Source organism: Musca autumnalis, unplaced genomic scaffold, assembly GCF_047663935.1.
Source record: "Musca autumnalis isolate F117 unplaced genomic scaffold, ASM4766393v1 scaffold_2, whole genome shotgun sequence".
Taxonomy (NCBI): domain Eukaryota; kingdom Metazoa; phylum Arthropoda; class Insecta; order Diptera; family Muscidae; genus Musca; species Musca autumnalis.
This window is the reverse complement of record NW_027411755.1, coordinates 69,359,030-69,371,091: the sequence shown is the minus strand read 5'-3', so window position 1 is coordinate 69,371,091 and position 12,062 is coordinate 69,359,030.

The following is a 12,062-nucleotide window of genomic DNA, read 5'->3' as shown; positions in this document are numbered from 1 at the left end:
AGTCTTGTATTTAGTCTACGATAAAATAATTACAGTCCAATACTATTTCACCCAACAACTTCTCATAATTTTAAAGCTGTTTAAAGATTGCAAATGTGTTCCACAAAATTTGACCGACAGTGTATAATGCGACATGTATGGTTTATGAACTCTCTCTTGAAAATGCTTGATATGAAACCACAACAACAGAATCCAACTATGCCCACCATTAATGTACATTTATGCTGAAGTACATACATATGTACATATTTATGAATCTGGCCTCTCAGCCTTTTTTGATATTTTTTCAAAGTGGGTCTCACGACACTTTTACAGTGAAAGAGGGAGAGATAATAGGTATGTCTTTTTACTTATTAAAATTTAGTAAGTGGTTTTAGTAACTAAATGTTACTGAGCAAATTTCTCTCAGTAACTTTTAGCAAGTTTTCAATTATAAATCTGTCAGAATATATTTAAAAAGACAACATTCAGTAAAATTGCGTAACAATTATATACTCATATTACAATTGTTTAAACAAATTATAATTTTTGCAAAAAATAAAACCGTAAATTCATATTAAAGTTTCCATGTAAATAGATGGAGATTGGGCCAGATTCCGCAGGATTTGTAAACATGACCAACATGTTGGGATACTTTATTTTAAATATTATTTTAATTTAACACGAATAGTGTTATTAAATTTATGCAAAAATAAGGATATATTGGAATTCTTGTTCTTTGGTTTCTTATGATCCAATATATTTTGAAATATACAGACAAAAACTTTATTTCCCATTTTAATAAAATAAGTATTTCAAAATCTTGAAAAATATTTTCTACTTTATTGATTGATGTAAATTTGCATTTTTGTCGTAATTGCATCCAATCGCTATGCTCATTTTGTTTCCAACTGATAACCTTTACTTTTGGGTTGACTGGGGGTCTGAAAAATATTGCTATAAAATTCTGGTGTTGATTACAGACTGGAAAAAATGATTATGTTTGTTTGTCATTGCACTTTTTTGCAGGGCAAAACAACGAAAATTGTAAAAATATCAATGACCACCACCACAAAAATTTGTTTTCAAGTGAGTATTATTTGCGCAAATTTTTGATAAGAATTTTTACATCAGATGATTGTACTATAAATTTACAAATATTTCTTGTTTTTATATGCATCCAAATACCAAATTGTCGTTCTTAAAGAGTTTAGAATAAACACGTAAGTAGCACAGCTCTATTTTAGCCGAAAATTCTACAAAATGTTTACGTTTTCATACAATTTTTTCACAAAAACAAAAAATTTGACAGATTGAAAATACGAAGCTGGCGTTTTACGCCACCTAATAATTTCATCATGAAATAAACTTAAATGGTCAATAAACCAATTTAAGTATTTAGGAGCACAAGTAATATTTTTAGGAATACAGTTCTATGGTCTACTAAGAGAGGATATTTTGCGCGAAACACTGTACATATTTGAAATGATAATAGTCGACCCTTGTATTAATAATTTGAATTAGTTGGTTCTTCGATTTGTGGTCGGTTGACATTTGTTAGCTTACCGTTCGAGCCTTATCTTGGATACGGTTCTACTCCTTGCGAGTAGTTGTTCGCTAATCCAAGGTGGTGGTTTTCCAAGATTATCAGCCACATATCATATCCATCAGAATCGCACGAGAGGAAATTATCTAAGGGAATGGGTGTCAGCGAGGGATTTGGATATCTTAAATGGGCCTTCGGATACCAGTGATATTCCTTCTGGCGTTAGCGACCGTGACATCTTACTAGTTTACTTACTTAGATGCTTTTATACTAACGTATTTTTTCATAAGCCAAACTAAAACCAGTAAGAAAAGGATCAAAGTCGGGCGTGGCCGACTATATGATACCCTACACCACTGTGCATATGTAAAATATAAATCGGAGCTATATCCAGATCTAAACCGATTTTGATATAATTTGGCACATTTATTTCCAGACCGAATTCAGTCACACATTCCAAATATCATTGAAATCGGACTTATATAGCGTGTTTGGAGCAGCAAATACGCGAAATCGGCCGAAAATATATATGGGTGCTATATCCAAATCTGAACCGATTTCGATATAATTTGGGACACTTATTTCTAGACCGAATACAGTCAAACATTCCAAATTTCATCAAAATCGGACGTACATATATAGTGTGTTTGGAGCAGCAAATACGTGAAATCGGCCAAAAATATGTATGTGAGCTATATCGAAATCTGAACCGATTTCGATATAATTTAGCACACTTATTTGTAGACCGTATTCAGTCACACATTCAAAATTTCATCAGAATTGGACGTATATAGCGTGTTTGGTGCAGCAAATACGTGAAATCGGACGAAAATATATATGGGAGCTATATCCAAATCTGGGCCGATTTTCACCAAAAGCAATAACTTTCTTCCTATGGCTAAAAAAATTGTAATCCCCAATTTTCAGCGGAATCGGACAAAAAATGAGACCTGTACGTTGCGAACAAAAATACATGGACAGACGGACGGACATGCACAAATCGACTCAGAAAGTGATTATATGTACATATATCCCCAAAAGGAACTATGGGTCAGACCTTTGTTAGGTAAATTCTTCCCAAGGACGAAGACTCAATCAATTAATCCGCTTTTGTGGAAATTGGATGATCTTCCGGAGTAGAAAATCGACAGGAGTAGAAAATCGTCAGGTGTAGACGGAACGACTGCTAGCAATGAAAATTCCAATTGTCACAATTAAATTAGTCCAGAACTAGTTCTGGTCCATACACATTAGTTCTCTTTGTCGGATGAACCTTCTTTATGAGGATTTATTTGCATTTGAAATCCAGTGGGGAGATCAGTTTATTTTAGTGGAAGGACTTGTGTCATGGGATTCACTTATACGATCTGGGCAGATGTCGAGCAATCAGAGATCCATCTGTGGTCCATTTATATGGAACCTCATGATGGATGGATTCCCTGCGCCGGGCGTTAGTGGTCACTTTTAAGATCTGTGCGTATGCTGATAACATGGTTATCATGATTGAAGGTAAGACTCGTATCGAGCTGGAATGTCTTGGGTATCGTAGGGGTCTGGTGTGACCGAGTGTGTTTTGAGGTGGCGAGTGACAAGACTCAGCACCGTCAGACAGGTTAACCCATAGTCGTCCTCCTCACATTCGAATTGGTGAACATGGAATGACAGTACGTTAGTCAAGTCAAATACATTGAAGGACAAGATGAGAGCTGTTACTGGTATGGTAAGAAGGGTCTTGCGGTCATGTTGTGAAACATGTGATGCATCTGTATAGTATGGCGCAGATGAGTCTTTGGCTCGGAGAAAATTATTGTCGCGTAAACGTGTATTCATGGTTCCTCTGTATCCAGACTCAAAAATTCTCCAACCTGCAGTTGTTGCGTCCATAAAGAAATAGGAGATAGGTGAGTGGGATTAGCTGGGCATCTAAACAAATGCAGAGTGTCGTGTGGTCCCAGTCCATATACCGGGCATGTGTTGGATATAGTGTCATCAATTCGGGCTCAATACGGGGTGGGTGCATCATCCGGATCTTATCTGGGCGAAAACCACTCCTGTTTGCCTTGGCAGCTGGCGTTCTTCTGTTGCGATGAATGGGGGTGGTGCCCAAGTACGACATTCACGCTGTATCTCTGTACCGCCTGCTCGACTGCATTCGTGTCAATGCTATCCAAACCTGCCTGATAGATTCGTTGGTCTTTGCGAGTACTTTTTATTGGTCGCTAACTTACCGAATAATATCGTTAATTACCGAAATTATAAGCATTTTAATTTTAACGATTTTTGTCGATAACCAAAAAATGCGTTAGAGAATCCCACTACAGAACTAGTTCTGGTCCATACACATTAGTTCTCTTTGTCGGATGAACCTTCTTTATGAGGATTTATTTGACGTTTAAGCAATGGAATTGGCATTTGAAATCCAGTGGAGAGATCAGTTTATTTTAGTGGAAGGACTTGTGTCATGGGATTCACTTATACGATCTGGGCAGATGTCGAGCAAAGCTGCAATCAGAGATCCATCTGTGGTCCATTTATATGGAACCTCATGATGGATGGATTCCCTGCGCCGGGCGTTAGTGGTCACTTTTAAGATCTGTGCGTTTGCTGATAACATGGTTATCATGATTGAAGGTAAGACTCGTATCGAGCTGGAATGTCTTGGGTATCGTAGGGGTCTGGAGTGACCGAGTGTGTTTTGAGGTGGCGAGTGACAAGACTCAGCACCGTCAGACAGGTTAACCCATAGTCGCCCTCCTCACATTCGAATTGGTGAACATGGAATGACAGTACGTTAGTCAAGTCAAATACATTGAAGGACAAGATGAGAGCTGTTACTGGTATGGTAAGAAGGGTCTTGCGGTCATGTTGTGAAACATGTGATGCATCTGTATAGTATGGCGCAGATGAGTCTTTGGCTCGGAGAAAATTATTGTCGCGTAAACGTGTATTCATGGTTCCTCTGTATCCAGACTCAAAAATTCTCCAACCTGCAGTTGTTGCGTCCATAAAGAAATAGGAGATAGGTGAGTGGGATTAGCTGGGCATCTAAACAAATGCAGAGTGTCGTGTGGTCCCAGTCCATATACCGGGCATGTGTTGGATATAGTGTCATCAATTCGGGCCCAATACGGGGTGGGTGCATCATCCGGATCTTATCTGGGCGAAAACCACTCCTGTTTGCCTTGGCAGCTGGCGTTCTTCTGTTGCGATGAATGGGGGTGGTGCCCAAGTACCACATTCACGCTGTATCTCTGTACCGCCTGCTCGACTGCATTCGTGTCAATGCTATCCAAACCTGCCTGATAGATTCGTTGGTCTTTGCGATTACTTTTTATTGGTCGCTAACTTACCGAATAATATCGTTAATTACCGAAATTATAAGCATTTTAATTTTAACGATTTTTGTCGATAACCAAAAAATGCGTTAGAGAATCCCACTACAGAACTAGTTCTGGTCCATACACATTAGTTCTCTTTGTCGGATGAACCTTCTTTATGAGGATTTATTTGACGTTTAAGCAATGGAATTGGCATTTGAAATCCAGTGGAGAGATCAGTTTATTTTAGTGGAAGGACTTGTGTCATGGGATTCACTTATACGATCTGGGCAGATGTCGAGCAAAGCTGCAATCAGAGATCCATCTGTGGTCCATTTATATGGAACCTCATGATGGATGGATTCCCTGCGCCGGGCGTTAGTGGTCACTTTTAAGATCTGTGCGTATGCTGATAACATGGTTATCATGATTGAAGGTAAGACTCGTATCGAGCTGGAATGTCTTGGGTATCGTAGGGGTCTGGAGTGACCGAGTGTGTTTTGAGGTGGCGAGTGACAAGACTCAGCACCGTCAGACAGGTTAACCCATAGTCGTCCTCCTCACATTCGAATTGGTGAACATGGAATGACAGTACGTTAGTCAAGTCAAATACATTGAAGGACAAGATGAGAGCTGTTACTGGTATGGTAAGAAGGGTCTTGCGGTCACGTTGTGAAACATGTGATGCATCTGTATAGTATGGCGCAGATGAGTCTTTGGCTCGGAGAAAATTATTGTCGCGTAAACGTGTATTCATTGTTCCTCTGTATCCAGACTCAAAAATTCTCCAGCCTGCAGTTGTTGCGTCCATAAAGAAATAGGAGATAGGTGAGTGGGATTAGCTGGGCACCTAAACAAATGCAGAGTGTCGTGTGGTCCCAGTCCATATACCGGGCATGTGTTGGATATAGTGGAATCAATTCGGACTTAATACGAGGTGGGTGCATCATCCGGATCTTAACTGGGCGAAAACCACTCCTGTTTGCCTTGGCAGCTGTCGTTCTTCTGATGCGATGAATGGGGGTGGTACCCAAGTACGGCATACCGCCCGCTCGATTGCACCATTGTCAATGCTATCCAAGCCTGCCTGATAGATTCCTTGGTCTATATTCTCGTTTGACCTTTGAAATACCCTCTCCAGATCATGAAGATCTCTACTGACGTGCCTTTGGGGGAGGCACCCAGTTGCAGTACTCAGTTCGGCATTCAGGGAGGTTCCACTGCGTAATGCTAATATTTTCATACCACACTGGAGCCGAACAGCTTAACACAGACCGGTCTATTGCTTTATTTGAGGTCAACAAGGGTTTTTTTGAACTACTACAGGCCAGCGACTTATTTCTACTTCTAATCTTGCCGGACGGCTTAAACATGCTGTGTCATGGGATTCACTGATACTGATCTGGGCAGATGTGGAGCAAAGCTGCCCCCAGAGATCCATCTGTGATCCATTTATTTGGAACCTCATGATGGATTGATTCCCTGCATCGGGCGTTAGTGGTCACTTTTAAGATCTGTGCGTATGCTGACAACCTGCTTATCATGATTGAAGGAGAGTCGTTTGAGCTGGAATTTCTTGGTCAGCAGACCATGGGTATCATGGGGGTCTGGAGTGACCGAGTGTGTTTTGAGGTGGCGAGTGACTAGACTCAGCACTCAGTGGAAAAAATCCTTTTTTGGGTCATTTTCGTTTTTATTTTTATTAAAATATAAAATCTTTGGTTCCTTCATTGGCGGACAAATTAGTTGTCTTTTTACTTTTTCAGTAATAATTATTCAGTAACTTCTTTTCAGAGAGTAAGAGAGATTTTGCTCTTTGATACGAAGAAAGAGAAAAAAGTAAAAAGACAGCATTTAGACCGCCATCAGACCATCTGCTTTTTCACATGTATGACATCAGCTGTTCTGTACATTAGTATACCCCAAGTGACAACATACATGTGAAAAAGCAGATGGTCTGATGGCGGCCTTAGTAAACTTTAGCAAGATAACAGTTGATACCCAAAACAAAAACATTGGCACCAATGCATGAATGAAAAAGTTCTTCAATTTTAAGCAAAATAAATAAAAAATAATGATTATATTAATAAAATAATAAATAAACCTGAATCGTAATATTTATAGTATTTTTCCATAAAAATAAGATAAACATTGAGCAGCTGATCATTAGCAGATGATTAAAAAACAGCTGATCGAACTTGCTAAATGTTGCTGGGAAAAATTCTTTCAGCAACTTTTAGCAATTTCTTAGCAAACAACTGTCAAAATTGTTCTCTCACTTCGCTCTCTTTTACTGAACTTTTGTGCAAAAAGACAGCATTTAGTAACATTTCGTAATAATTATTACAAATAATCACGTAAAAAGACACACCTATTGTTCTGTTTTGGCAAGTCAGCTAATTGCTTGCTGGTTTTTTGCTGGGAAGGTGTCTGTTTACTTTTTACAATTTTCTTGCAAAAGCGAATAAAAACTCCTTACTCTCTGAGAAAGTTTTTGCTGGACAATTCTTGCTGGAAAAGTAACCAGACAGACTTATTATCTAACTTTTTCTAACTTTAGCTTTGTTCCTTTACCTTTTTAATAGTAAAACTAGCAAAAGAGAGAAGTTCTCTCTTCTCTCAGAAAACTGTGAAAATTGCTCTCACGTAACAAGCTTTGCACAAAAGTAAAGAAATGGAAAATAGTAGATCTGGCAGCAGTGTCAAAAAACAAACATGGCTGTAGCGCGTAGTTTTCTTTTTCCTTTTACCTTAAATGTCACATCAGCAGTTTGACAGATTTTCCACTTTTTACACAACGAAATTTGTCGAGCAGAAAGTAGTAAAAGAGAAAGACATTTTGGCTTTCTCCTCTCTCACTCTCTTAAAATTGCTTCCAGTTTTACTACTTTTTGTGGTTAAGGAACACTTTCCGAGTGAAAAATGGTAAAACTTGAAGAAACCTTAACGTAAAGGAACAAAACTTTTACATACAGCCCTATTCTGAACATTCCCATGGGAGCTGTTTCCCACGGAAGCAAAATTTCCCATTCCCACGCTTTCCATATTCTCAACGACGTGGGAACAGCAAAAAATGGGAGAATAAATTTCGAAATTCGAAATTAGTTACACTAAATTATTATAGCATACTTTTGGGGGATGTAATATTTGGTATGTTCCTTTACTTTTAAAAATGGTAACAGTGGCAAAAAATGGTAAAAGTGGTGAACTGGTCTCATATGTATGCTTTTTAAAGTAAAGGAACACTTTGCAGGTTAAATGGTAAGAAATGGTACCCTCAGGCACGTAAAGGAACAGAGCTATTGTTTTATAACACAAAATGGATATTTGCATTGAATTCACGGTTTTTGAATTAGGTAAGTAAACCTAATTCAACAACCGTGCATTAATTTATGGATTTTTTAAGTGAATGGAGTCAAAAGTTGTGTGTTGTTGTACTAATAAGTATATTTTCTTTAAAATTCGAACTGGTGTAAGCTTTTTTTTAATTATTAGGCAAACATACTTTTTGTCATGGTAGAACAAATACAAGGTAAAGTTAATACTACAACAAATACAACTCGAACAACAACCACAAAGGAATTTGTTTTTGTTTGTAAACCTTAGTGTCAACGTAAATGTAAACAAAACAAGGAAATGTCTATAAATTATTGGAATTTAAAACACTAATAATTTTTCACATTTAATTGAAAATTTTGAAAAACATGAATGAAAACTCGTTAGATTTTCAATTTGGATGTTTCCACATGATTCCACTAAATGCATAATTTCTCGCAGAAAGTAGAATACTTGCAAAAATGTTTCGGGTCGCTGGTAATTCATTGAAAAAAGAGAAGCTGTTTCAATCATTTGCTTTTGAAAACAAAAAAGCACATGTTTATTAGGGCTTTATTCTTTTCAAGTTTAACAAAATTCCACACATATTAACAAATATTGTACCGCCTCTATATGCGATGTTTTAGTGTGCGGCATGTCGTTCGGACCTGGAGGAGGTTACATGTCAATGATATGAAGCCGTCTTTATGGGAAATAGTTTTTTTTTTCTGATGAATAAATTTGTTCTTCAAAAATATATATCTCTAATATACATCGAACATAGAAATAAATACATAAAATGTCGAATGGAATTTGACACTAACACTACAACCCAGTTCAGTCAGCTGGGTATTGCTGCTACCTTTTCTTGTTCTACCATGACTTTTTGTATAAAATAATAGGAACTTTTGAAGTTTGTAACGAATTTAAAAATTGTATGTTGATATCCATTCGGAATAATTTGAGTTAGGGGTTTAACGAATATATCGCTAGTTTACTTATTCCTAATGATCGCTATCGTATTTTGCATATTTTTAAAAACAAAATCAAAAAGATAATTTCGAATATTTTTCTTGATTTTTACATATTTTTGTGTATTATTACATATTCATATTTATTGTATTGACATATTTTTTACGCTTAATCGGTATTATGAAAAACAAAATCATTAGTTTTTAAAAATTATTTATGATCTTTGTTAAGAGATCATTTGTGTACCTTTAATTCAATGGGCTGTTCCAGAACTGCAAGAATCTACTAATTTTTTCAATATCATAAAAGAAAAATTGTTATCGTATTAAAAAGAAGTAGCTTCTTGCAGGTTCTGGATCAGGCATCTGATAAAAACTCGAAGGTTATATTACGAAAATGAATAAAAGTTGTAAAAATTGTTTATATTATAGCTATTTTCCAATATATTTTAATAGCACTGTGCAACATTTTCGAGCCAATCGCGTGCAAACAACTTTTGTCCAGAATTTTATGAAAGTAGAGGACCAATAGGCGAATACCATATTTGGGGTTTGTTTTCTTAGATCGGATTCGGGTTTTATGGCCTCATCTAAACATGGTTAAAGATCGAATTTTTAAAACAAATCTGGGCTGTGTCTCTGAAACCAACACGAATCTTGTTTTGACATCTGCAGCAAACTTGTAGATAAGAGCAAGAAGAAAATATTTGGAGGAATAGTGAACTCGAAAAACTGCATTTATTGCCTCAAATTTTATAATATATCTAAAAATTATATAATTTGTGTATATTTCGCAGCGTATTTCCCAAAATGTTAAATTCTTCTTAACGTTAACTTTTGGGAAAATATTCTCTGGAATGTAATACACAACTCTTCAGAACATTATATTGTTGTAAAATGCCTCTATCGCCCAGTTTATAGCAAATTTTTCAACAACAATTTGGTAAATATTTCAATAATTCATTGAAATCCCCAACATGAGAATAAACAGCCTGTGTGAACATTAGTTGTGTCTTTTTACTTTTTTAGTAATAATTATTCAGTAACTTCTTTTCAGAGAGTAAGAGAGATTTTGCTCTTTGATACGAAAATAGAGAAAAAAGTAAAAAGACAGCATTTAGTAAACTTTAGCAAGATAACAGTTGATAACCAAAACAAAAACATTGGCGCCAATGCATGAAAGAAAAAATACATAACTCCAAAGCAATGAAAAAGTTCTTCAATTTTAAGCAAAATAAATAAAAAAAAATCGAAATATTGGAAATAAAAGAAATCATTAAAAATCACAACATCGATTTTTATTTATAAAAAGCCTATAGCCAAACGATAACAAAAGCATCAAAATGAATAAGGCAAACGATACAAAACCAAACAAATAATTAAAATATAAATAAAATAATCAATAAATAAACCTGAATCGTAATATTTATAGTATATTTCCATAAAAATAAGATAAACATTGAGCAGCTGACCATTAGCAGATGATTAAGAAACAGCTGATCGAACTTGCTAAATGTTGCTGGGAAAAATTCTTTCAGCAACTTTTAGCAATTTCTCAGCAAACAACTGTCAAAATTGTTCTCTCACTTCGCTCTCTTTTACTGAATTTTTGTGTAAAAAGACACCATTTAGTAATTATAATAATTATTACAAATTATCACGTAAAAAGGCACACCTATTGTTTGAAATAAGTTTTGTAAAAGGTATGTTATGAAATACCCCTTAAACAACGTGAAATAACCATTTTAGAGTTTCAGAATATTCTGAAGAATTGATGGTCACATTATTTGGAAAATATTTAGAATGGTTACTTGTTTCAACTCCCAACAGTTTAGTTGTTACTGACCAGAATTTCAGAAATTATGTAAACTTTTCTATATTTTAACTAGTTTGATGCGCTAGATGCAGCTTTTCCTAGTTCATCTGTTTGACACACATTAGGGCTACAATATTGCTGAAGACTGCAAAGCAAAATTCTTATTAGTTTCGGAGATAAAGGTCAGATCACTGGAAAAAAGGCTCATTTTAGGTCGGTTTAGATGAGGCCATAAAATCTAAGAACACGAAACCCAATTAAGGTTTTTGTAGTCGTAATATGTACTTTCACGCAGAATTGGCAGGCCAAGGAATAGATGGCGCAAACAAGTGGATGATGAGATGAAAAGGCGCGGTATTCCAGAAAGCAACAAATAGAGAGAATTGGAGATCTTTTCTTAGTTCGGCCTATAGAACAAATGTTCTGTAATGGGCCAGCTAAGTAAGTAAGTATATGTACTTTCAGAAAATGCCCATTACAAGTTGTTTGCATTTCCAGTGTTGCACAGTGTAATTATTGCCTAAAATTTCTTTTAAAATTGATTTGTTTGTATTTGCTGTGCGGCGTTAATAGAATCAACCATGACTCTTTTTCTCGTATTTCAATACATAAAAAAGAAATCTCTTTTTAACCCAAGAAATCCGTCCTCGGAATGATGAAGTTGTTTCTTTCGATATTTTATGGATCTAAGACGCTAAAAATTACAACAATTGTCATAGTATATAATTTTCCATCATATAAGAATATGCAAAATTCGAAGTCTTATAATGACATATTTTACAACTCCCATGCGTTCAGAATAGGGCTGAATGTAAAAAGTTATTTATATAGCGATGGAGTTTGTTGCAGTTGTTTTGTCTTGCTAAAATATGGGATATATTTTTTTAAGTACGCTTTTAAACGTGGAACACCGTTTTAAGGTAATTATAGGTGTTTTGTTCGGAGTATGAATAACATTTTTGCTCTGTTCCACAACCTGCAAGAAGCTACTACTTTTTACTACAATAAAATTTTTTCCTGAAAAATCATGGTAGAACAAGAAAAGGTAACAGCAATACCCAGCTGACTGATATGGGCTGTAATGTTAGTGACAAATTCCATATGACATTTTTTATATT